This window comes from Peromyscus leucopus, unplaced genomic scaffold (genome assembly GCF_004664715.2).
Source record: "Peromyscus leucopus breed LL Stock unplaced genomic scaffold, UCI_PerLeu_2.1 scaffold_1471, whole genome shotgun sequence".
Classification (NCBI taxonomy): Eukaryota; Metazoa; Chordata; class Mammalia; order Rodentia; family Cricetidae; genus Peromyscus; species Peromyscus leucopus.
The window spans coordinates 1,697-15,311 of record NW_023504635.1 but is presented as its reverse complement, the minus strand read 5'-3'; the positions used below and the strand labels follow the sequence as shown (position 1 = coordinate 15,311).

Here is a 13,615-nt window from a genome sequence, read left to right as displayed (position 1 = left end):
AAAGCAGATTTGTTGCAAGTGGGAGAGAGCAAATCAGAAATGTATTTAAAGATGACTGGAAGGAATTAAACCATACAACAGGGCCCATATGGGCAGTTTATTGAGGGAATGAAGAGTAGGGGCAGAAAGGGGACAGAGACTAGTCCCTGAGAATGAGAGCAAAGAAGAGAAAGTGAAAGAGATGGGAGGTGGGCAAGGCCTGACTTTTCTTTTGTTTTTCATTCATTTTTACACACCAATCAAAGATCCCTCTCTTCCCTCTCCTGATCCCCCAGTTCCCCTTCCAACACACCCCCCACTCCCGCCACAAGAAGCAAGGCCTCCATGATGAGGCAACATCCAGTAGAGGCAAGTCAAAGCCCTTCGACTACCTCAAGGCTGCTTGTGTGTTCCATCTTAGGTAGTAGGCTCCAAAAAGCCCACTCATGCACCAGGATGGATTCTGATCCTGCCACCAGGTCCCCCAAGCAGATCAACGCTACACAACTAACTGTCTCACCATGCAGAGGGCTAGTCCAGTCCCATGAAGGCTCCATAGTAATACGCACCATTTATATTCAACTTTCATAGTCCACCATAGTTTGGTTTGGTTGTTCTCTGCAGGTTCCCCATCATAATCTTGATGTACTTGCTCATTAGAATCCCTTCTCTCTCTTTGACTGGACTATCTTGAGCTCCTGTGGTGTTTGGCTGTGTGGTCTCCCCATCTGCTTCCATCAGTCACTGGAGAAAAGCTCCGTGATGACAGTTAGGGTATTCAACAATCTGATCACTGGGGTAAGCCAGTTCAGTTCAGGCACCCTCTCCTTTCTAGTAGTTCAAGCTGGGGTCATCCTTGGGGATTCCTGTCAGCTTCCCTAGCACTGGGTTCTCTCTATCCCCATAATGGGTTTCTCTTATCCCATAAATGTCTATCTTTATCTCTTTCATTGCTTTCCCACTCTATCCTGTTCCAGCTTGACCATTCCATTTCCTTATGTTCTCATCCCCTATCCCCTACTCACCATTTCTCTCCCCCCACATTACCAGTTTACTCATAGAGATCTCATTTATTTCCCTTCCCAGGGTAATTCATGAATCCCTCTTTGGGTCTTCCTTGTTAGCTTGCTTCTCTGGAGTTGTAAGTTATTGTCTGTTATCCTTTGCTTTCCATCTAGTACCCACTTATGAGTGGTTACATACCATATTTGTCCTTTCTGAGTCTGGGTTACCTCACTCAGGATATTTCTAGTCTCATCCATTGCCTGCAAAATTTCGTTTTCTCTGTCTGAGTAGTACTCATTTGTATGTACCACATTTCTTTATCCATTCTTCAGTTGAGGGACATTAGTTGTTCCAGGTTCTGGCTATTATGAATAATGCTGCTATGAAAACATAGTTGAGCATGTTTTCTGTGGTATAATTGAGCATTCCTTGGACATATGACCAAGAGTGGTTAGCTGGTCATGAGAAGATTGATTCCCAATTTTCTAAGAAATGGCACACTGATTTCTAAAGTGGCTGTACAAGTTCACTCTCCCACCAGCAGTGTAAGTGTTCCCCTGTCACATCCTCTCCAATGTAGTTGTCTGCAGTATTCCTGAAACTGAGAAGGCTTCTGTAGGCAAAGGACACAGTAAATGAGACAAAACAACAGCCTACAGAATTGGAAAGTTCTTCACCAACCCCACATCTGACAGAGGTCTCTATCTCCAAAAAATATTAAGAACTCAAGGAACTAGACATAAAAATAATGAACACTCCAATTAAAAAAATGGGCTATAGAGCTAAATAAGAATTCTCAAAGGAAGAGTTTCAAATAGCCAAAAGACGTTTAAGAATTGCTCAGCATCCTTAGTAATCAGGGAGATGCAAATCAAAATGACTTTGAGATACCATCTTACACTGTCAAAATGGCTAAGATCAAAAGGCCTGCCTTTTATAGGAAACAGCAGTGCACACAGGGGGTGCTCTTAGTGGCGCAGCTGAGGTTATATCCTGTCAGGACTCTAAGGGCAGGCCAGCGCAGATGCCCTAAATGCTAACAGTTTTGAACAACAGGTATCCATGTGTCACTTCTTTTTATTATATTTACACTCTTGGGAACTACTTAATTGTGTATTTATTTTAGCATTTATTGACCCAGTTTATTGGTTTTTTTTTTTGTTGTACTGTATTGGGTAAAATGTATATTTGAAAACATTATATTTCTCAAGGTTTAATTTATAGGAATTGCTGAGCTTATAAAAATACAATTAAAAGTTCAGCTAGAAAGAAAGTGCTTGATCCAGCTATGTATGAAACTTTGGGAAGGGAGAAGTTTCAGTAAAGAGCAGTGAGAGACAGAAAATTGCTACCTGAGAGCAGAGAGCAGTTCTGAGAATGCAGACCTGCATGTGTTTTGAGCTTGGACTTGCCATGCTCCGAGGTGTGCAGAAGCAGGTATGTATTACTTGAAAATTACTCATTCTAACTTATTTTGTTGTATTATTACAGATATGACTAAAGCACCTTTCATAGCAGCTAATCAAACAAGTAGGTAAATATGAGTTTGTGTATAGAAGACTTGAGCACACCCTTCAGACAACTCCATCTATGTTACACAGATGAAGAATACACATTTATTTTTAGTACACATGAGATTTTCAGCAATAAAATTTCATTTTAATGAGTTTAATTAGAGAGAACAGAAACAAAGAAACACATACAGAAACAAAGAGAGACAAAGACAAAGAGACAGAGTGTGAGAGAAGGCTTGTTGGAAAAGTATTAAACATAGTATTAATCCTCTCATGTTTTTTCCTAATATGCTTTAGTCTTTGTTGTAATTTTTTTCAAAAAATTCACCTGTGCATTGTATTTCATTAAAATCTCTATTTATGAAGAACTTGCATCATTCTACAATTACATTTGAGCCTCCAGACATGGTTTCTCCTACATATCTATGTACTTGAGTGTTCTTTGGGGTTTTTGATTTGTTGTTTTTGTTTTGTGTGTCTGTATTTATTCAATGTTTCTTAATGTGAAATATAGTCTATCTGTATTACTTAAGGAGTGTTTTGGTTCTTTATGCTTCCACTCACCTTTCCCAAATAGAAAAAGATTTTTACTATATGTTTCCAATACATTTCAGTTACTATCTAGCAGTGATTTTGTTATTTGAATGTCTTGTGTGTGGTGTTTTTGCTAAATTGTTTTGTTAATGTATATAGCTTTTTATCTGATTCTACCTCAGTAGACAGTGGCCCAATGAAACCAGCAGATTCATGACATATTTCTGGCTCAGGATCAGGATAAATGGCTGTCCTTGATCCATAAATGGCATCAGAGTCACTAAAATATAAACCAACAAGAAGGAATATTTTTTTTTGTCAGGGTTTAGTAAAAGATTTCTTTCTCTCCAGCAAGACACAAAAAGCAAAACAGACCTAGTTGACACTGGTACTGGTCTTGCCATTTCCCAGGAAGATTCATATAATGAAGACTATGAATCAGCAGAGTAAGGAGTAAGGACATGGGTTCTTGCCATGGCACTGAACTACTGAGAGTATCATAGCTGGGAAAAACTCTATCTAGTGGTGTGAGGTGATTGTTTTCTTGTACTTCACATGACTTTCAGGCAGTGTTTTATCTGGTTTGTATTCTGAAGCTTCTCAAGTAATGCTTTCCCTCCTCTAATTTTAGTTTATATAAAGAGATTTACATGATAAGTTCATGGTATGTGTAATAAATCATGGTTTCATCAAATAATTATCTTTATTTGTGGAAACTTCATTATATATATGTATATATATGTATAATTGTATATATGTGTTAACATAACTTAGAAACATTACCATTTTAATCATTTTGCAATAATGATCAACTTTAATTTATGGCAATGTTCTAATATGGGAATAGGGGAGATATGTAAATGTCACTTCTTCAACAACAATCTGATATTTTAGGATCCTTAATTTATATATATTTTGTATTGTCAATTGCATTTTAGCATCTTTACATCACCTTTAGATTTCTTTAGTACTATTTTTTGAAAAACAAATCACTTCTAGTGCTACTATCAAACTAAGATGTAAATGTCACTACTTGCACCATAAAATTTCCATTTAACAAGGAACCAAAATGTTATGGAAAGTAGTTAAGGCTTATATGGTAACTAAGTCTCAGGCAGCTGGAAGCTACTTTGGAAAGGCATATTTTTTTTTTTTTTTTTGGTTTTTTCGAGACAGGGTTTCTCTGTGTAGCTTGCGCCTTTCCTGGGACTCACTTGGTAGTCCAGGCTGGCCTCGAACTCACAGAGATCCACCTGGCTCTGCCTCCCGGGTGCTGATTAAAGGCGTGCGGCCACCACGCCCGGCGGAAAGGCATATTTTTAAGTAGTTAAAAAAACATAGTCATAGTCTATACAAAAATCATCACAAGAACTTTTACTTATTTACTTAACATCTGTTGTCAACTTATTTTGTGAATTTCTTCTGACTTTTACATGCATTGTGTAGTAAAAACACAGAATATATTGCTTTGTAATATTTTTTTCTCATGGAAAAGTGAATATTTATCATCTTCTCATGTCAATAAAATTTACCGTATTATGATTGTCTAATGAATTGAATGCACAAGCTTTTGATTCTTTAATGATTTAAGTTTAAGAGGTTTTCAATTGTGCGTGGCAGGAGTTTCTTAGGCTCTGAATTATGGGATCATGTAGCTAGAGAATCTTTGTGTAGGAGCTGTGGCTGTAAAATTCTTTTGTAGCATCACTATGCCCCACTGTATGCTGCTTGTATCATTGTCTAAGTTATGACCAAAATGTTAACAAACATTGCCAAATGGCCTGAGAGGAGAAGGAAGCAGAAATTGTCTCAGATTGTAAGACACTTGAATACTACCTCATCTACTTCATGGACAAACAATTGTATTTGTGCTTGCAAATATTTGTGTGGCTTTCTTTAAAGTTCCAAACATCACAGGCAGAAGACTGTACATATTGTGAGCAATATAACTCTGAGGTTGCATGTATTTTGCTGTTAAAACCAGACAATAACTCTAAAAGAAATTGAATGATAAATAATAAATTAAAGCACATTTAAAAATAAAGCTTAAAGAAAGACACCCAAGAATATACATGTAGACTATATTTATTTTTATTGCCAAGTAGCAGTGGGTAGTTGAGAAAATTAATTAGTAAAATCCTAGCAAATTACTATAAAAATAAAGCACATTGTTTCAAAATATAGAATAGCATCATGTAAAATACACAACAGCAATTGTAGGAATTATTCATTTCAATTAAAAATCTTTATCTGAGCATAGGGTTTTTGGGTATAGGGAGAGAATAATGTGGTTTTAGGTACAACAATTTTGAAATTTCCTAAAATTGTAAGCGAATTTTCAAGTAATAATAGATTTAGTATCTCAAACTTGAAAGAATTAAAAATCAAAATTAAAGAAAACACAATAAGGTTATTCAATGAGCCTTGGAGGGCCATGTCTGGTTTCAACAATTTTACTGCAGAGAAGGCCTTGTTGACATTCATATCCATGTTACCATGCAAATCCATGCAGATGTCCATGGTCTGGTTTGTGCTGCCACTTGAATCCTTGTTGATCCCATGCGCTGGGATACCACTGAAGACCATATTGGTGTCAATAGCCTATGTTGCCCCAGAGACTGTATTAATGTCCTTGGTCTGTGCTGCCACCAGAGACCATGTCGAAGTCTGTGGTGCTGCTGATGCCTGAGACCATGTGGAACTGTTTCACTTTTCTGTTTCCCAGTATCACACTGATAGGGTCGATGATAGGATAAAGCAGCATTACCAGCTCAGTGGTGATGAAATTTGTAGAGTTCATCCTTGTGCAGTAGGACCAAATTATCAAGAGTGTGTCCAAATAGTGAACAGTTATGAGGAAAATGAAGGAAACCACAGCACTCCAGGCCCTCACATGAATTCTGTGCTGAGGTCTCCACAATCTATAGGGTAGTGATTCATCTGCTTGGTGTGTCTCCACAGGGAAAAGATGAACAGAGAGAATCCAATGAGCAACATCCGCAGAGGAATGGATATCCTCAAGTTAAGGAAAATCTGAATCTGAATGCCACAGTATAGACTTTTGTACACATCTGTTTTTGCGACTAGAGTTTTCTTCCCACTTGTAGCTCATCATTGAAAAAAAAACATAAACAAAGTGGTGCTCAAAGGCTGAAAAAGTAGAGTCTAAGAATCCAGTAAAATGGCATGAACAACTTTGTTCCTTCTCTGCTTCAGCCAGAGAAAGAAAGGCTGAGAAAATTGGGTAGCTGAAGAAATAGAAGACCAAAAGAGCTGCTGAGATTCTGATTAAGTCACCAGTTGTCTCTGTTATCAAATGCCTTGCTAATATTTCTGGGTAGAATATTATTCAATAGCTGTTTTCAAGGATTATTCATATCAGACTGATTCTAGAGAAGGCTGAGCAAGTGAGGATGAATTCAAGCAAGGGATGGTCTTGTTTGACCCAGCCAGGCACCCACCCACTAGCTCAACGACTCTATTTTCCACAGCAAACCCTGTTGAGATACTAAGTCTAAGAATGTCTTCATAAGACCTTTTCCCTAAACACATGTACTCTGCCACATTCTGTAGCGTCTGCACAATCCAAGCGTGCTTTTTGTATCCGTCGGATGTGCATATTATACACGTTTTGCCAGAGAGCTTCTCGGAGAATAGACATCACCAAGAAGTGACCTATTAAGACATCGTTCTCCCTGCGTATGATTCCACCATGGAGGTCACTTCCACATCGCAACACTGTAGCAACCAAGCTCCAAGTCTGCCGACTAAGAGTACACACGCACTTTTGCGCTATCGCTTCACAGACAAGTCTCTCCTCACAAGATACAACCCCTCGGGATCCAGGATTAACTCATGAAGCATAATATTTATATGACGTGCTGAAATGTCGGAGCGAGATCCTGCATGACACACACTAATAACTACATGATCTACTCACTGGTCTTGTTTCACAAGCATTAGGTATTTTTGCCTGTCAGTGTGCGCTTCTTTTCCAGCTACAGAATTGGAAGATAACAAGCTACAGCAACCATCAAGAGTTTCATGATCCTGCTTATACCAAATATGGACTCCTGAGCCATCAGACATCAAATTGCACGTCCTCAAAAGTCTTGGCTCTTCTACACTGGACGTAGAGTGAGAGCGCTGCTATTAATTATTAAGCAGCATTATCGATACCTCACCTCACCCACTAGCTCGCACTTGCGGCATCCCAGAACTCGCTTTACTTGCTCGTCTACTTTAGTGTAATACGTATCCTACTACAAAATCACCTATCTCACCTAATGTCCAAATCCTGCATTTTATTTAATCAACCAGACTCTCACTCATATGATTTTATTATAAAAAACAAAAATAGACACACAACACTATTTATGAGCAACAACATTATATAGATGCTAAGCTGATGTTAATCTTATCACTCTACCTCCCTTATTCCATCTCCTGTCTGGGTCTAATTATATCCTAAAGCCTAATATATCGCTTACACTTAATCTCCTAGTATATCTCACATCATTCCATATGACCCTTCTGTTATAGTATTATAGAGAACGTCCCTCTATGACTCGATAGTGCGCCCAAAAATCAGTCTGCTAGCACTCACCATCAGACCCAACTGTTATGTTGATGCATAGATCGATGAAACTTTTTGCTTCTAGACTAGACTTAAAACTCTACAGCACACTCACGCCACACCACATTCTACAGATTCATGACACACACTGAGAGTCTCTCTCCCTATTGCTCCTCAAAGACTATTAGATCGACTTCACATATCCCTACTCAACGTCGTACACTCCTCTCTCCTGTTTCCTACATCCCTCTGACTTGTCCCATAGAAGAAGCTGTCAAACCACGTTTCCACCAATCAAGGTTCCGGTTTAATTCAGCGCTTAACTTGCTATAATCCTAATTCCTTATGTGCTCACCTTAGCGTCGATACATCACTCTCACATCCTCGTCTTACCGTTCTGCTTTCCCAATGTGCCGCGTCCCTTCACCCAACATATTCTATGATAACACACACTTGATCGACTCAATTCCGACTCAACTACAATCTTCTCTAGCATTACTGCATCCTGCTTCGAGCAAGCTGCACTGCTTGGTTATGCTAATAAACTCAGAAACTCAAAGACATCTGTCACCTCCAGGGCACCTCCCACAAATAGATCACCACCCGTCCCACCCGAAATGAGTATATCCACCACACATCCCTCCATACAAACACCACTAACGACACTGATCCTCAGCTTGTAATCACTGCGTGACCCACATCACACATACTCCTCACACAACACACACACACATCCAACACCCACTTACGTTCCACACGATCAAAATGCACAGAGAACTCCCCGTAGATGAAAATATAAAACACTCAGAAACCAATTTACACCAACTACGACATATCCGCTACTCTCCCTACATCCAATACATATGAACAACCACCTCACCAATTCTTACACTGAATAAACTCCACACCTCCACATTAATCCTATTTCTGAATTACACCCACCAAAATCCTACAGAAAAAATCATGACAGTACAAAAATTTAAAGAACAATAATTTATTTGAAGAAAATTTATCCACCTTTATATAACTATTCCACGCGCTCAAGACTCCATACCACCCCAATCAATCACACAAACATATTCAATACACTCATAATAGGCAGATGATCCGAGATGCCTCAACTTTCTAAGCAATATTTCCCTTCGCTAGAAAATAGGACAAAACTTTTTTTTAAATACATTAATCAATAAGAAAAAAAATTGAAAAAGAGATAGATTTGCATTTTAACACTCTTAAACCTTCATACAGACCCTGCTCTCCATTACCACTACCGATCACAGTCCACATAACACATCATCGCGAACCCGCCATTACTACAGCAACACCACCTGCACCAACGTGTATCACCAACCACTCACAAAGCCGCACTACGTAGATTATCAGACTCTCATACGAATCCCAATCTATAGAATTCCTTGCTACAGTGCCCATACATACTCCTGGGGCTGGCCCCATCCGTGTTTGAACCTGGTGCACTAGTAGAAGACTACGATACTCTGCGCCTAGGACACTTCCTTAGAACCACTTCTCATATCGTGCAGTCGGTGCCTGGATCTCATGCGTTTCTCCCATTCCATTCCACGCTCGTTCTACTTCTTCAGTATTCATGCATTCATGTTACACCATTTTCCTTTACGCACTGTCAATACAACTCCATTCATTCTCCAATATTACCATTTATTTCCTTCTCTTTCCTTGTAATTATGTCCACATATGTCTAGACACTATGTATTTTTACTTGTATTTACTATTTGATTTCTTGATTGTTGCACACAAAATAGTAGCATGTAATTTTTTCAAATTATTAACACTTCATTGATTAATAATCCAAAGTATTTTTGTATATACACACAAATCCTTCATCTTCGAGAACTGGTCTTAGTTTTATTTGCTTATTCATTATTTAAAGATTTTCTGTTACAATGCAATTCCTTTTTTCCTTTTATAATTTAATTTAATTTTACATATTAGCCACAGATTCCCCTGTCCTCCCTCCCTCCTCCCGCTCCCCCACCTCTCTCCAGTCCACCCCCCATTTCCATCTCCTCCAGGCCAAGGACTCCCCTGGGGATTCAGGCTCAACCTGGTAGCTTCGGTCCAGGCAGATCCTGTACCCTTCCTCCCAGGCTGAGCCAAGTGTCCCTGGGGTCCCTGGGCTTACCCCAGGTTCCAAACAGCCAGTTTATGCACTAAGGACAGGTCCCAGTCCCACTGCTTGGGTACCTCCAAACAGTTCAAGCTAATCACCCTGTCTCAACTTATGCAGAGGGCCTGATCCAGTTGGGGGCTCCTCAGCTATTGGCTCATAGTTCATTGTGTTTCACTAGTTTGGCTATTTGTCTCTGTGCTTTTCCAATCATGGTCTCAACATCTCTTGCTCACATCGATCCTCCTCTCTCTCATCAATTGCGAGTCTGTGAGCGCTACTGGGGCCTGGCTTGAAAATGCCCAAACAGTCCCAATTAAGAATGGGCTATAGAGCTAAACGGATAATTCTCAACAGAGGAAGCACAAAATGGCTGAAAGACATTTAAAGGAATTGCTCACACATCGCCTAAATCATCAGGGAAATGCAAATCACAAATGACTCTTGATCGATACCACCTTACACCTGTCAGAATGTGTAAGATCAAAAACACTGAAGACAGCTTATGCTGGAAGGAAGTGGGGAGCAAGGGGAACTCTCTTCTCACTGTTCGTGGCGAATGCAAGCTTTGTACAGCCACTTTGGAAATCAATAGGTGCTTTCCTTAAAAATGGGAAACAGTCTCCCTCAAGACCCATCTACTACCATTCTTGGGCATATACCAAGGAGTGCAATCATACCACAAGGTACATGCTCAGCTATGTTCATAGAAGCATTGTTTGTAATACCCAGAACCTGGAAACAACCTAGATGTCCTTCAACGAAGAATGGATAAATAAAATGTGGTACATATCACAATGGAGTACTACTCAGCAGAAAAAAAAATGCATTCTATTATTTCATTTGCCATGATTTTTTTAATTCTCATTTGTATTTGCTTTAGTACATGCATTCTTTAAGAACTTAAATCATTAATACATTTGGTTACAAATGGTATTTGTTCCTTGAGGAATATTTACTGGTTTCAATATTAAAACACATTTAAAAATGCAATATGAATTACCCACATTTTCTAGTCTTCATCTTTATTTTGAACTATTAGTATAAACATTGATTAGCTGAAAGATTCACATGAAAATATTTAATTCTATTAACTGTATTTTAAAGTCAGATAATTTTAATTGGTACGTGATGCTTTGCTGTAATACTAACAGACATATTTATATAAGGAAATGGTTACTAAAGATCTTGAAATGTTAAATGGTTTTATTTTGTTCATCTATGTTTTAAATTTTGCATCAAAATTTCAACTTAATATTTATAATATTTATTTTCATTGGTGAGTTTACTTTCAAACCTAAAATATTTAAACTCCCTTTATGAATTAAATATATATGCAAATTGTAAAGATCATGATAATACTTTATATTTGTATAAATATGTTAATACATATACATATGATTTATCAAATCAATTTCATGAAATGTAAGTAAAATAATGTCTATAATATGGTCTATATAAAATTATTATCTACCCAATTTACTGTGATATATTACTATTTTTATTTACATTAGTTAAATTCTATTCTGATGAAGCTGAAAAATCATTTTCTAGTTAGTTGAAATAATTAAATAAGTTAAAAACTTATTTTTCAACCAGATATTTTCAATGAACTCAAACATGTATCTCAAAGCATAACCAAAGAAGTTGAGTTAATGAGAGAAGTATGAAGTCATATTTTTGTCTTTGCTCTTGAGAAACTCACTTTCCTTTCATCTGTTATAGAGAAAGTTGTTATGAGAGATTTAATAATATTGTCAACTCTGAGGTTACTAAGAATTATGGATCTCCTGTGAAATTGTAAGTAAAGAAACCCAAATATAAGACTTCCTTACAGTACTAGTGATCTTATACTTCTCCCACTTAGCGCTGATCCTTGTATCTCTGTCAAGTGAATGCAGACAAGCTGCACACAGCATAGTAGAGATGCAGAGTTTATTGCAAGATAAATGGGACACTCTCCTGTAGCATGCATCTTAAGAGTCTTATTAATAAAACCAAACCCAGGCCAGTTATTGGGGTGAGTACTGGAAGATCAGAGAGACAGAACAAGCCACAGCTACCTCACTGGCTAACTTCTCAGCTGGTCTTGTTTCCTCAGAATGGAAGCTTCTGTGTGCTCATCCCAATGGCTCTCAGCTGAACTGCTGCTGCTAGAGCCTGAAAGCTTAACCAGCAAATGCTTAACCAGCTAAATGCTTCTAGTTCTGTCTTCACCCCTTATATATCTTTCTGACTTCTATCATCACTCCTGGATTAAAGCTTACTCCCTGAATTAAAGTCAGTGTCACCATGCCTGGCTGTTTCCAATGTGGCCTTGAACTCACAGAGATCCAGAGGGATTTCTACCTCTGGTTTGCTAGGATTAAAGATGTGAGTGCCACCATTTTCTAGCTTTGTATCTAGTGGCTGTTCTGTCTCTGACCCCAGATAAGTTTATTAGGATGCACAATATTTCAGGGAACACAATACCACCACACTCTCCAGAGTGAATGTGAAAAATGGCTAAAAGACCATTGCAGAGCAAAACACTCTCAGGGGATGTAGGAAAACAATGGTCATTGTGCCAACCTACATGTAGGATTTACACTATTTCAGAAGTTTATGTGACATTTCTGATGGATAATTTTGTCCAGGTGATTGTGAAGAAACTTGAATTAAATCTAAAGGGAGGACCATGTGTGACCTTTCTTTTGTGATCTCATAATAGCTCTAAGTAGCCAACAAATCTGAGATCATTGAATACTTTAGATTGTCATATTCCAGATATTACCAGAGATGGTCAAATTCCCTTTCTTTTTTAACAGTCATCGTGTAATAGAACATATTATATAAACAAAAAAGACAAAGAATAAAGTAATTTTAAAAATATATATGCTTTACCTGGAGAAAACCACCTTGGAGAGGCTTCAATGAAGCCCTGACACCTCTGCCTTTCTTCTTTACATCTAACTCCATAACCATCCTTTTAGGCTGCCTTTAAAATTTCAAATAATATAAATTGTGTATTTCTCCATTTCTCCATTCACATTGATATATAAAATTCTAAAGCAAGGCAACTATGATGCTTCCCTCTTCTTCCACATGTAGCTGTTTTTCCCTTATAAGATTAATGTTAACAGGGTCTCTGCCTATGGGTTTGAAGGTTATATTCAATGAAAGACAGAGCAAGCCTCACCCCTCTGCATCTGTTGGTTAATGAACAAGTTGGAGACAAAGATTTCTGCCAAACCTGGAAGATCCTGTTCTAACACTCCCAGCAATTTCTAACCTTCCCAACTCTGAAGCCTATTGCATTGAAAGTAGAGGAAAACTATTTGAGAAAGCCATTTCTTTCTTTATTTTTTCCTTAACCATTGGTGATTCAGTGAGCATTATTCAGTTTCCATGAGATTGTAGGTTTCTGTAGTTTTTGTTGTTGTTGAAATCTAACTTTAAACATGGTGTCTTATAGAACACAGCAGTTATTCTGATTGTTTTGTATCTGTTGAGATTTGCTTTGTGCCAAGTATGTGTCATTTTAGAGAAAAGTTCCATGGGTGCTGAGAAGAAGGTATATTCTTTCTTGTTTAGATGGAATTTCTGTAGATATCTGTTAGGTCCAATTGGGTCATGACATCAGTTAAGTCCTTTATTTCTCTGTTAAGTTTCTATTTGGAGATCTGTCCATGGTGAAAGTGGGTGTTGAATCTCCACTGTTAATGTGTGGGTTTTATATGAGTTTAAGCTTTAGTAATGTTTCTTTACATATGTGTGTGCCCTTGTGTTTGGGCATAAATGTTCAGAATTGAAACTTCATCTTGGTGGATCTTTCTGTGATGAGTATGTAATGTCCTTCTTGATCTCTTTGATTGATTTTAG

At 38.0% G+C, this 13,615-nt stretch overlaps 1 pseudogene; it reads right to left on the bottom strand.

The window, feature by feature from the left end:
* Positions 1-8,905, bottom strand: part of LOC114689002 — a 40,760-nt pseudogene extending 31,855 nt beyond the window's left edge.
* Between the last annotated feature and the right edge of the window lie 4,710 nt (positions 8,906-13,615).